Here is a 13,708-nt window from a genome sequence, read left to right as displayed (position 1 = left end):
AAAAAAAAAGTTTGATTATTGCTGTCATTTCAAATTATGCCTTCAGCTGTCTTCAGACAGGTACTGTAGTAAAAATTGAAGCTTATGTCAGTTAAAACAGCTGCCAGCATATATTACACTAACTGACAACATACTTGAGTTTTTTAATCTTTATACTCTTACACATTTGTCTTTGTTACTAATAATATATGTATTTAATCAAATTTTATGTTGAATGATACTTTTGTCAAATATCCCCCAAATGGGTCAATATCTTAAACAGAGTCTCTAGTGAATAAAGTAAATTTATTTTGGCTCTATGACCATGGAGTGCAGCAGTCTACTGTGACAATTTTCTTCCTTCCATATGATCCAAGACAGCATCCTTAGAGTAGAAGTCCATTCTGAAACTCCACTGAAATGAATGATAGTCTTCTGACTTTTTCTTCCATGTTTTGAATGAAGGCATCACCTATAGTAGGAGTATGGACAGTCACAAGTTCATGCTTTGTCATTTTGCATTTTCTGTTTTGACAATTTTTCAGTTTATTGCTCCAGCCTGAGGAGATAAATATGTGTGAACAGTGATTCTGTCCTTAGCCATGATACCTGGTTTATATGGACTCCTAGCACAACAGTTCTGAATGGACAGTAAGTACAAGCACAATTAAAACAAATGAATGAACTGTGGTGTATTGGTACAGGCTAAAGCTTGGGTTTTATTTGGTTGGCTGCTTGGTTTTGGTTTGTTATATTAACATGTGGTCGTATGCAGAACTTACATTGCTACAATGTCATATGAAGTTCAAAACAGAAAATTTACTATCAATATTTATGCTATATTTGAGGCAGTTAAATGTCTTTGGGAAAAACCATTAAATCAGGACCAGATTTGATGCAGAAGTTTTCCATCTATTTACTGTGCTTCATGTACATTAATTTAATTTCCAAATTCACATAGCTGCATTTAAGTATTACCTGTTAAAGTATCTCCAATTATATAGATTCCTATATGTAGCCAGTTGTTTCATTTAGTTGCATTTTATTAATTTGGATTAACACCACACACAGAATTGGAATTCTGTATCTTAATACAACATCACATAATTGAAATTCTTGAGACCCACCAAGAAAAAAAAAGCTGTATAATTTTTATAATAGTAACACAGGTATGTTGAAAGACAAGATGCCCCACAAACGATCCTTTAAAGTAGCAGTGAAATTTTCATCACAGTTATGAATTAGCAATTACTTAATAGCAGGTATAATAAGTCATCAGAAGACTGCCTTCAATACATTATTTTGGGTATAAGTAACATTTTATTATTAAAAAAAGAAAATCTTAAAGAGTTAATAGTGACTTACTAACATTTATGCATATAACCTGGTATATGTTCTCTTTCTTTTATTGAGACAATAAAATGCTATATTTTATTCTGGCAAATAAAAGCAAATATTTTCAACAGTTTATAAGTTAACAAAGATCCTATATAAAGATGTATCAAGGATAAACAGCCACTGTTCCCTAAGTCAATAAATTTAGTGTTTCTTTGTTAGATGATAAGTACTTGCTTTACTAAGTTTTTTAGATCTCAACTGTAATGTGCTGGGAGAAGAGAGTACAACAAAAATCAAAATAGCCATTTACTACAGAGAATATTTTTCCTTTAAAAACTACCAGTAAGATTTTTTTAATTCCTACTCCCCACTGAGAAGCTTCAAAGAAGTAAAAGTCATTAACACTGCTCTCATGAACTATCCGCTTGCAAAGAAGCTGCCAAGAATGTAAATACTAGCAAAAGAAAACAACTATATTTGAAATGAGAGAATGGATGTTACTGCAAAGAATTTAATTTAGATTTTACTTAGACTATAACTCTTTTTGGTTCCTAAACCTGAAATGACTATGTGAATCATTTACTTGTTTTAAAATAAGATGCACTTAAAAAAAACCCAAACAAGTATTACTCTTGTACCTTCATGAGGAGACTGGATCAGAACTGTATATGGATAATGTCGTTTTGAAGACCAAAATTTGTTCTATGAAGATGTACTGCTACAGCTCTGGGATTGTACACAGTGATGTACCTCAGTTTGTGGTGGTGCGTGGTGTGGAGACTATATCAGAAGAGCAGCATTCAAACAGCTTCAGAGCACCGTGTTTTCCCCTGGCACTGCAAGAAAAATTTGTGTGTATGTGTGTGTGTCACTAAAAGAGAAAGCAAGAGTGCATGCAAGAGGATGATTGTCTCTTCTCTTCCTTCTTGACCCCTATAAACAGGAAACTAGACCAAGGTGCTTGGCTTAAATGGAAAAAGACTGCTCTATATAGCAGGGTAAAGGTTTGCATCTCATTTGCTATTGAGAAGGTGAGATCTGGGACATTCCACCTAATGAATAAAGCAAGTCTAATGTCCTCATTCTCACCTGGATGGAGAGATGCAGGTAGGACATCCAACCCCTTGAAAGCCACAGCAGCTAGGAGTAGAACAGATTAATTTAGGTTGGCAAAGACATTGAGTCCGACTGTTAAACTAACACTGCCAAGTCCAGCACTAAACTGTGATCTTAAGTGCCACTTCTACATGTCTTTTAAATACCTCCAGGGATGGAGACTTGACCACTTCCCTGGCAGCCTTGTCCAATGCTTGACAGCCCTTTTGCTGAAGAAATATTTCCTACTCCCCAGTCTAAACCCCCCTGTTGTAAGCTGAGACCGTTTCCTCTCATCCTGTCTCTTGCTGCCTTGGAACAGAGACCAACAACCACCTCACTACAACTTCCTTTCAGGTAGTTGTAGAGAGAAATACAGTCTCCCCTCAGGCTCATTTTCACCAGACTAAATGACCACAGTTCCCTAAGCCACCCCTTACAGGCCTGAATACAGGGAGATTATTACTTCCCTAGTCAAGCAGACCACACTATTTCTGATAAAAAGTGGAAAATGACACAACAACTTCCTTCTTTGGGCATCAAGCGCAGAGCTGAGCATCTTCCTATCATACTTCAATGCAAATTTTACCAAGTTTTCGATTGCATTCCTAAAATCAGGCATTCAAGTAAAATTTTCTTTTGCCTTCCTAATACCTTTATCTTAGAATCATATTAAAGCAAATTTAAAATATTCAGAATTATTTCTTTTAAGCATACAATTTCTGGTATAACCCTTTTTAAAACAGATCTCAAGGGGAATAGGGGGAAAGGGGGCAGGAGAATTTCTTTGCCTGACAGTTTTATGCTTCCCATTCTGGTTAATATTTTAGTAGCCTACGTTTACCTCAGAAAGATTTTTATTCTCTCTGTTCTCCAATGTACCAAATACATTCCAAAATACACTCCTGATTTCCTGTGGTTTAGCACATTTGAAATTCAAACTGAATGAGTTAGAACCAGTTCAGTTGAGTTCACTGAAATCACTTAAATTCTTTATTGTAGCACTTTTCAATAAGTTACTATGTGTTTTTCACAACATTCTTTTCTTTAAAAAAAAAATTACAACTGTAAATTGTCAGTAGGACATACCTGATGTTTTGAAGAATGGCAACTGATTTTTTTAATCAGCCTTTCTTTCTTAAATGTTTTGAGGGCATATGAGTGAAAACTGACAGAATGGCACTATGACTCCATAAGCAAAAGCTTAGACTTCATCTGCAGTATAGTGTTAAGATACAGCACACATAAAGCAATAAAAGATTTTTTTTTAATTCTCCGTACTTCTCAGCTCCAGCCTTATTCCATTGTCATGACTATGACTATTCTCCATTCCAGTTTATGACAACTAGTCTTTTAGGTTTCAGGGAAGGCAGAGAGCAAAATTGCTGAAATATCTAATGGAAGTTAAATAGGTCTGTGAAGGTCGAATTTTGTTTTTTAGAACCCAGGATTTCTTGTTTGAATAAAAAATAACATGTAATGAAGACTGGTATTTTTCCAATTATTTGACAGAGATATAAAATTTAGGTGGCTTCCATAGGGAAATGTCCTAGTCTCACCTTAGACAGAGTTAATTTTTTTCCTAGTAGTTTGTACAGTGCTGTGATTTGGCTTTAGTCTGAGAATAATACTGATAATACACAGATGTTTTAGTTTCTGCTAAGTACTGCTTACCCTAATCAATGTCTTTGCAGTTTCCCATGTTCTACCATGGGAATCATGAAGCAGGAGGGTGCAGAAACAGGGCAGGAAATAAATACATGTAAGAGCTCTATATGTGGTTTTTGGATTCCACTATTATAAAAGAATACATGGGAATTAGGATTATATGGTCATGGGTATTGTGGAGCCCTCCATTCAGGTTTCAATTTGCCAGCATAGTTTACTGCCATGCATCTGTTCTGTTCATGTCATGTTTCATTTCCGTTTTGATCTATTTCATGGTCTGCTTGTCTTTCTGTCTAATGCCTCACATAGTACTTGATAAGCATTAATCTTGCATTTACGTTTAGGATTTTTCTTTAATATCGAGACTAGGTTGTTAAATTGTACAATTCTGCATTAAAATTATAATTAAAATAATTAAAATAATCTCATTGTACTTAAGCATAACAGATCATATTTACCTCTTGTTCATACATGTTCTGAACAGTGTCAAGGAGTTAAAATGCTTCTGAACAGAAGCTGTGTCCACATGCAGAGGTTCTGATTTTTTTCCTTAGGTGTAAGACAACAGAGACAAATAGAAAACATCAAATGGAAAAGACATCCAGAACTTTTATCAAGGTGCCACAGAACAAAGGAGAGGAGGCTGGGCAGACCCCAGAAGCCAGGTGATTTTCCTGTGATTTCCCTATATTTTTGCATTGGTCCAATGCTATAAAACAGCAGATGAGGGAATGTGCTGTCAATCTCCTATTCTTTCTCATGCACTTGCAGCCCAGAAGGCCAGTTGCATCTTTCGCTGCATCCAAAGGAGCGTGGCCAGCAGATCAATAGAGGTGCTCTGCTGAGACCCCACCTGGAGTACTGCATCAAGCTCTGGAATCTTCAGTACAGGAAACATATGGACCTGTTGGAGAGGGTCCAGGGGAGGGCCACAAAAATGATCAGGGGGATGGAGCGCCTCTCCTGTGAGGAAAGGCTGAGAGAGTTGGGGTTGTTCAGCCTGGAGAAGACTCCAAGGAGCCTTTCAGTTCTTTTTAAAGGGGCCTATAAGAAAAATGGGGAGAGACTTTTTAGCAGGGCCTGTTGCAGTAGGATGAAGCGTAATGGTTTTAAATTAAAAGAAGGGAGATTGTTTATCTAAGGTTAGTATCCTTTCTTGCCTTAATATTGAAAGGGAAATAATCTGTCTATTGTGAATATAGTTTAGTAAGAAAAAAATTTCTTCTGCTTCCTTTGTTTATTGAGTGTGAGATAGAAAAGCAAGAGGCAAAGCTATAGCAAACAGCAAAGAAACTCTGGCTATTCCTCTTTTAAAATGGTATGATACCTGGTTTTAAATTGTTTATTTTGAACAAAGAAACACTGATTTTTTTTTGTCCTTACAACCCTAACAGGGATCTTGAATGGCTATACAGTTCAGTTTGCAAGTCAGATATTTACTTCTCTGATCTGTGAATTTTAATCCCAAAACTCTTTCTTTCTATTGAGTTTGAAACCATCAGACCAAGCCCCTGGGATTATCATGAGAAGATTTTCCATAAGCAAATCTCCCTTTTGAGGACTGCACAAAGGATGTTATATTTGCAGCCATGTTTACATGTGAAGCTAAACAATAAATAACACTTATGAGAAACAAGAAATATGCTACACAGTTGATTTCGTGGAGAAGCATAATAATTTTATATAGTGCAATGATACAAGAGATACCTCTTAGATTTATAGAAATCGGGAGAGTGGAAATTTATTATCTCCCTAATCAGCCGAAATGTCAGTACTCAAAAGTCTTGATCCTAGATTTATACTACTTCTTAAAGTGTGATATAGCCAAACCACAAAGCAGAAGTGGAACAACTGTACCTTGAGATCCACAGTAAATTTTAATGGAAAATAAAATCACAACTGAAAAAAAACCCGAAACCCTAGATTTAAGCCTTTTCAGACCATGTTATAAGAAGGAAGAAGAGGAGGGAAGGTGAAGAATAAAAGCTCTCTGGGTCATTTTTTATATTTCAAAAGCATTTCAAAAGCGTTTCTCTCACATGAGGACTTCATGGTTGTTGCTGCAAAGTAAAATCTGGATGTGATCCCACTCTCCATGTCCATAACCAACCTACTGAGACTGGGACATGTATACCAGGACTCATAATTTATTTTTTCTTCTCACATTCAATATAATTGCTATATCCAGATCCAAAATAAATTGCTTAACTGTTTCTAATTTTATCCTAGAAGTATACTTCTGCATAAAGAGTATGTAAACTGCAAAACAAGAAATATGTCTTTATGAATTCATAGCATTTTTAAACTGTCAGTGCTTCTGTTTCTCTAATGAGTAAATGCAGTATGGAATAGTTAAATGCTGGGTTTTATAAAGTAACTAATATTTCTAGCTTTATTAAAAGGTTCTATTTTACAAACCTGCCAAATGCATAAATTCCATTCTCAGAGTACAGAGTAAATCAATATAACTGTAACTATTTTCGATCACACATTAGTTTAACATAATTATTTCGTTCTGAAATTTGGGAGCACTTAGTATTAATGCAACTGAAAAGTGGCAGTCTCTCTCTTATCGTGAAAATGTAATTTAAGAAAGAAGTATTGATCTAGTTAAGTCTGAATGGTGAGAATTAATGCCTGTCTATAATCTTGCCATTTCTTTCATCTCACATTATTAGTGCTGCAAGCTAAAGCTGTTGTTACTTTGCTTTGCTCAGAGGTGGTTTAAATTGAAAGGCTTGGATCTGGATTTCAAGAAGCTTGGGTTCAGACCTAGATTTTCACATATGCACAGCTTTATGCAATTTCTATTTCTTGATGTGCTTCACACTTAGCAGGAATCCAGTTTTATTTTGGAAGCATCTTAAAATCTAGTTTTGGTCAACATGGTGGGAATGCAAAAAAAAACCCTCTGACAGCAGAATTTTCCCCTGCTTAAGAAATAAGCTTTTACCAAAGATACTGAAATATTATAATTCAAGTCCTTCATCAGATTCTGTATCAATGGAGAGCCTAGATTTTATAATATTTACATTCTAATATTCATCCTTTATCTCTAATCAAACTAGAATTAAACTAGATATAACTGAGAATTTTTCATAATTCCAGTCTTATTGAATCAGATCACACAAGTTCAACAAAGTTCAAACAAAGTCCTAGAGAAAACACTCAGGCTTCCCAATTAAAATTCAATCATCAAACTGCTGGGCTGATTTTTCAGGAGCTATTCTTATTCAGCCGTTCTCTGGCTACTGCTCAATCATCCTGTCACAAATAATCCATCCTCAAGACTCATAACAGGTTTTTATTGGCATTCATTTGGGAGAAGCTGGCACTTCTGATTTGTAGGCCTGTCATATGACTAATGAAGGAATTCTAAATTCATGCCCATAAAGTAATTAGACCACAATATCATATGTTGCGCATACACATAGTAAGTGGTTGGTTAGATGCTATCTGCATCATCAATTTATGGACAAATAATTGAAATACAGACAAGATAACCTTTATTTTATATTGTCTGTATTAGACTATGTGTCTTCATATAAAGTCAGATTCCTAGAAACATTAATTCAATAATGAAAGATAAGTCTAGCCTAAAAGACCTTCTCTATAACCAAAGATTGATTTCCATATACATAATTTACTCTGAAGTTTGTATCTTGCAGTCCTGGTATTTCAAGTGTAAAAAGCAAATACTGTCCACTGAAAACCAGATATGCTTTCTTTATGCGTGAGATTCATCACCAGCACTACACAACAGTGTACTACAGATGGGCTAGGTATAAAGGCATCTAAAAGAGATGGAACCTTAAAAAAAATGATAAGGAGGTCTCTGGAACGTACTGACAATAACTTCCTAACACAAGTCATCAAGGAGCCAGTAAAATCAAGGACATTGTTGGACTTGAATCTTATCAACAAGGAGGAACTTGCTGAGTGAGTTGGGAGTAGCCTTGGCTCCTTGGCTGCAGTGATGGTGTAATACAGCGTCCTGAGAGAAGTAAATGAGGCAAAATAAGGAAGAAACTTTTTCTCCTGAGACTGTGGTTGGACACTGGGACAGGTTGTGCCCACTGAGGTTGTGGAGTTTCCATCCTTAGAGATATCCAAATCCTCACCTGGCACAGCCCTAAGCAACCTACCTCACCTGACCATGTCATCATCCTACCTTTTTAACACACTACCATTTCCTCTTTTACAGGTTGCAACTGAAAAGGAATGGACTGATATTTCTGTAATATCATACAGTGATGACTGGAGAAAACAGAAAAACTACCACAACAAACTGATGAAAAAGATATCAGTATTCTGTAGTTCTTAGAGATAGTACAAGAGTACTGATCATTGTTATAAACTGCCATAATTTTGTGCAACGGTATGATGATGGATACCATCCTACAGACAACCTCCCAGAGCAACAAGTTAAATTTCAAGCCTATGCCTTGACCTAAAATCTTATTATTCTTATTTTAAAAGCATACCAATTTGCTTCCTGAAAAACAAGGACAAACATTAACTAGAAGATTCAAAACTTTATTTTTCTTAATGCTGCTATGACTACTGTATGCATAAAAAACTTTTTTTCTTAAGAAGACGGTTTGCAAAAGAGAGGGTCAAAAAATATCTAGCAGTCAGGATCACTGCTCCTTGTGAGATTTCTATAAAATGCCTGCAGATTAGTTTCCTAACAAATTACGCATGACTTGGTAATTTGTCAGAATTCTAGAGATGTTAAATTCATATTTCATGGTAAACACAATATATTTAAGCCAATCTGTGCCTGAATCTCTACCTTATTTTTCTTTTTTTACTCCTCAATAGTCTCAGAATTTATGAAGAAATGTGATAAATCAGAAAATATAATAGGTTCTTACTTTGATTTCAACTGAATTTCTGTAATTTCCCAGTTTACTACTTGACTGATGCATGAGTAGTTCTAGATATACACTCAGTGTTAGCAGGACCAAAGTAAAATGACAAGGATTTTCTCTAGCTCTTGTTTGGAAAGAAGAGGGAATAAAGGCTATTAACTACAAGCGATGCCAACCCAAGCAATTATTCCTAAAGGCTGATGCTACCACCTTGTGTCTGTAGGTCTAAAAGGTTTAAATTATATGTTGGTTAAATGTGCATATTGCTCAAGTACTTTAGGTATTCAAAATACTTTTACATACTCAAATATATTTTCTGAGAAGATAGTTTATATCTTGTAACATTTTCATAAACTATAGTTTTGAAAGGGAGAAATATGTGAATGCCTAAAAGTGAAAAAAACCCCAAACCTAAACACATCATGTCTGTTCCGTTGACTCTGAGGATCTTATAGAGATTGCAAACTATGAGTAACTCTGCTGCTCTAAGCCAAAATAAATACAGACTTTTGGCAAAAGAGGAAAAGGAAAATTATCAATTACTGAGAATCTACTGTCACATATAAGGTGCTTCTAAATACACACCTGCATAATAAGCAGGTTTGTCTAGTAAATTATTACTGATGTGGTTCCTCAGCTCTCAGAGGAGTATTGTGGGGTTAATCCTGCTTCCATGGGGATGATGAGGACAGTCTTTGTCCTGAGCTTGTTTTAAGTCTTTCTCTTTTCTTCTTGTTACTTTAACACTATCTGAAGTCTATGGAGATAATATATCAAAATTCCTAACAATTTATGAGCATTTATTCATATAATATTATGTAATACAAACAGTAATACTGGTTGTTAAAGTCAGATACTCTATCATAAAATAACATGTTATACATTTAAATTTTAATTTCACAGGTTTGGGATTCACTGATTAAGAGTTTTCTCCCAATCTAAAGAAAAAAAAAAGATACTGATGGGACTGAATTAAATTTGGTTACTGAGTATTGCTGCATATGAAACACAGATAGAAAAAAAACAAAACAAAAAATACCAAGAAAACAAAAAAAGAATAAACCTGAAAGACTAAACCTGATTAAGCAAGCTATATTCACTGAAATACAGGTTTCTTTCAGATACTGGTTTCATATTACACCCTGCTTATAACGAGACATACTGCCAGGAGCATTGTTCCCACATAAATTGTTAACTAGTGTACTAACTTTGAAACAACCTTACTAGCACTTAACTAATTTAAAGACCATAATGTTAGACTGTTTTTCTTATTAATCTATTTTATGTCTACAAAAGTAAATTACTTGGAATCTGAAATAGTTCAGCACATTAATTTCTGCTAAATGAGTGAATATAATCTTTTGCAGACACAAAACATAAGAAGTAAAAATATATATTCTTACTATAACAATATCAAGGACTGCAAAACAAGCATTGCACTTGCTCCAGCCTCAAAATGGCACTTCTGTTACAGTAGCAGAATACAGTGGATGACCTACACTTGAAGGGGGCCTATAGGGATGCTGTGGAGGGACTCTTCATTAGGGACTGTAGTGAGAGGACAAGGGGTAATGGGTTAAAACAAACAGGGGAAGTTTAGATTGGATATTAGGAGGAAATTCTTTCCTGTTAGGGTGGTAAGGCACTGGAATAGGTTGTCCAGGGAGGTTGTGAATGCTCCATCCCTGGCAGTGTTCAAGACCAGGTTGGACGAGGTCTTGAGTGACATGGTTTAGTGTGAGGTATCCCTGCCCAAGGCAGGGGGGTGGAACTTGATGTTCTTAAGGTCCTTTCCAACCCTAACTATTCTATGATTCTGTGATTCTATGATACACTTGCATACAGAAAACCATTGCAAAATCATTTGCTAATAGTTCCTTGGGAGGAACTATTCCTCCTTTCTCTTCTGTCAGAAATCTCTCTTTTTCGGAGCAAAAAAAAAAAATATTCCTATGTTTTATAAATCATGTCCTACTACAACAGCCCAGGTGAGGTTTCAGCATTTCCCCAAGTATATTCTCGCATCAGTCTCATTCCAGAGTTGTATGCATGGGTCAGACATAGGTAGGTGAAAGAAAGCAAGAATAGAGCTTGGCATAACTTATGTGAGACTGAGAAACTCAGTTTCAGATATGCTCTTTCTGTCTTAGAGTAGGGCCACAGATAATTCAGGCAGACTGTTTTATCTTGAGGACTGCATTGATGTTCAAATGAACAAAGAATGAGACTATATAAACACTTTAACTTCCTTTGGCAATGCTATCCTGCACCCAGCCATGTTACATATCTTCCTGGAACAGCAAATATTAACCCACCTAATCAATTTGAGCATTGTCTTTTTGAAGCATGAGAAAAATAACCTCTGAATACCAGAACCGGTCCAGAAATAGCTGACTTGACTATGGACTTCTTACAACTAGTTCTTTTGCAACATCTGTAATTTGGAGTCAGCATTTTTGTTCCTGAGTATGAACTTCCACACCAGAGAAACTGTGATCCACTGTGGTTAGAAACTAAGTTTTAATATAGTATACGGTACCACAGATACACTCATTTTATAAAATCTGTTCACACTAATACAATTTTCAGCTATTTCACAACCTCACAAAATAGATAAAATTCAGTTTGACTAAGTAAGCAAAGATATTCCTGAGCTAATTTCAAGTCTGTCTGTAAGCTGAGAGTTGGCTAGCAGGAAATGATGCTCAGCCAGAAGTCAGACATGTCAGTATAAGGTATCATTTGAGTCTGGCATTCTATGACGTTGTTAAAAGAATTTCAAGATATTTAATAGTTTTGTCTTTAATTTCAAATCTTGATTAAATACTTGACATTGTACAAATAATTGCTCTCAATTAAATGTGCTTTTAAAATCTTTTTGACTAGTTCCCTGACTATGTAGTTTTTTGCAAACTCCTGTTCCCTTTTTTTTCTGGGCTCAGCAGCAGCAGTCATTTTTCTCCTTCTTAGTAGCTGGTGCAGTGATATTGTTTTGACTTTCTGCCTGGGAGCAACACTGATAACACCAATGTTTTTAGTTGCTGCTCAGTCATGTTTACTCTGACCAAGGACTTTCTGAGTCTCATGCTCTGCCAGGGAGGAGGGGAAGCCAGGAAAAAGCAGAGACAGGACACCTGACCCAAACTAACCAAAGAGGTAATCCATACCACAGCACGTCATGCACAGTATATAAACTGAGGACAGTTACCCAGAAGGGCTAGATCACTGCTCAATCGTGCTGGGTATTGGTCGGCTGGTGCTGAGGTGTTGTATTCTCTTCCCTTGTTATTTCCCTTATCATAATTATTATTGGTGGTAGCATTAGTGGGTCTGTGTTATACCTTAGTTACTGGACTGTTCTTATCTCAACCCATGGGAGTTACATTCTTTCGATTCTCCTCCCCATCCCTCTGGAAGGGAGGGGGGAGAGTAAGGGGGGAATGAGAGAGAGGCTGCATGGTTCTGAGTTACCGGCTGGGCTTATACCACAACTCTTTTTATACTCCAGGTTTGAAAAATGTCTCCAACTTAATTTTTTTCTGGTAGATTTATTCCCAAAGTGAATTAATCTGATTTAAAAAATAAATTAAGTAACTTTTCACAGGGGGAGTACTGCTGAAATATCTGAGGCTTGGAATATTTTGCATTAATGTTTTGCCATATTTTTGATCAACTTCTCTCCCAGAAGCAGTACTAATTCTTTCAGCTATTATTTCTCAAAGCCATTTTTTTATTACTTTTATTTTCTTCTCTTTGTTACTGCATCCTTAGAAACGTCCTTTTCCTGACTGCAAAGACACGCAGAAAATAGAATAAAGCCTCTATTAGGAGGGACAGTTAGAGGATGCAAGACTTGGAAAAGTAAGCAACAGCTTCAAATTTTACACTTTGAAGTGTAAAATGTTTGGATGATTTTTGAGCAAGGTTCATAATTTGATACACTCTTTCAAGGTTATCTTAAATTATAATATCAATTATAATAAGATGAATTATAATAATTATAATAGTAGGGGTATTAATAAGAGGGAAAATAAAAATACAGTGGTTCACCTGAGGAAAGTAACTTTAACACCTGGGTTCTTCTGGCTGCACACTCCTTACATAAACTACTCGTTGCATAAACTACATCTTCCCACTTAGGCATAAACAATTTTTGAAAGCATTTCAATAATTCATGTTTTAGCTTCTTTTATTTTAGCATTCCAAAATTATGTATTTTTATTCTTTGCCTTCTTTAACAGCTATGAATCAGGAGAAGCCATTGGATTCCATTAACAATTTCTTACTCAGATACATAGGAGCACAACATTGAACCAGACAGAGTATTTTCTCAGTAACTGAAAGTTCCTTAACGAATTCTGTAAGGGTTATGGCAGTACAAAGAAAAAGAACAGTTATAACATGATTATTTTTAAAAATCTGAATAACCTCTCGGAACTATCATAAGGATTATACATAGAGTAAAATAAATGTTAGCATTCAGAAGAAAAAGAAGACCATCAAGAAAGACAGAACTTCTTCAATAAAGGAGACAATTTTTCTGAAGAAAAATGTTTAGTTGATAAGGTACCAAAAGCTAGCACATCAGTGAAGAAAGGAGGACTAGCAGCAACAAAAACCATTGAAGAATTCTGTTTCTTATGCTGTGCTGGATAGTAAAGTAGGAAGACTCCATAGACTTTTCAAAACATTTGCCAAGTAGTTTACATTTGCACTCTAAACGCAAACTATGGCTTTAACCTGCAAGTACTGAC

At 35.6% G+C, this 13,708-nt stretch overlaps 1 long non-coding RNA gene across 1 annotated transcript; it reads right to left on the bottom strand.

The window, feature by feature from the left end:
* Positions 1-259: 259 nt before the first annotated feature.
* LOC134165486 (uncharacterized) lies at positions 260-5,084 on the bottom strand. Its single transcript, XR_009965556.1, has 3 exons — positions 4,934-5,084; positions 4,539-4,789; positions 260-451 (listed from the first exon to the last, which is right to left on the bottom strand). It is a non-coding gene; the product is annotated as an uncharacterized LOC134165486 (long non-coding RNA).
* Between the last annotated feature and the right edge of the window lie 8,624 nt (positions 5,085-13,708).

The sequence above is a fragment of the Pezoporus occidentalis genome, unplaced genomic scaffold (assembly GCF_034315485.1).
Source record: "Pezoporus occidentalis ecotype Australia unplaced genomic scaffold, CSIRO_AGI_Poc_V1 ctg24, whole genome shotgun sequence".
In the NCBI taxonomy this organism is placed as follows: domain Eukaryota; kingdom Metazoa; phylum Chordata; class Aves; order Psittaciformes; family Psittacidae; genus Pezoporus; species Pezoporus occidentalis.
The sequence above is the reverse complement of the archived record's forward strand: the minus strand, read 5'-3'. Positions and strand labels throughout refer to the sequence as shown.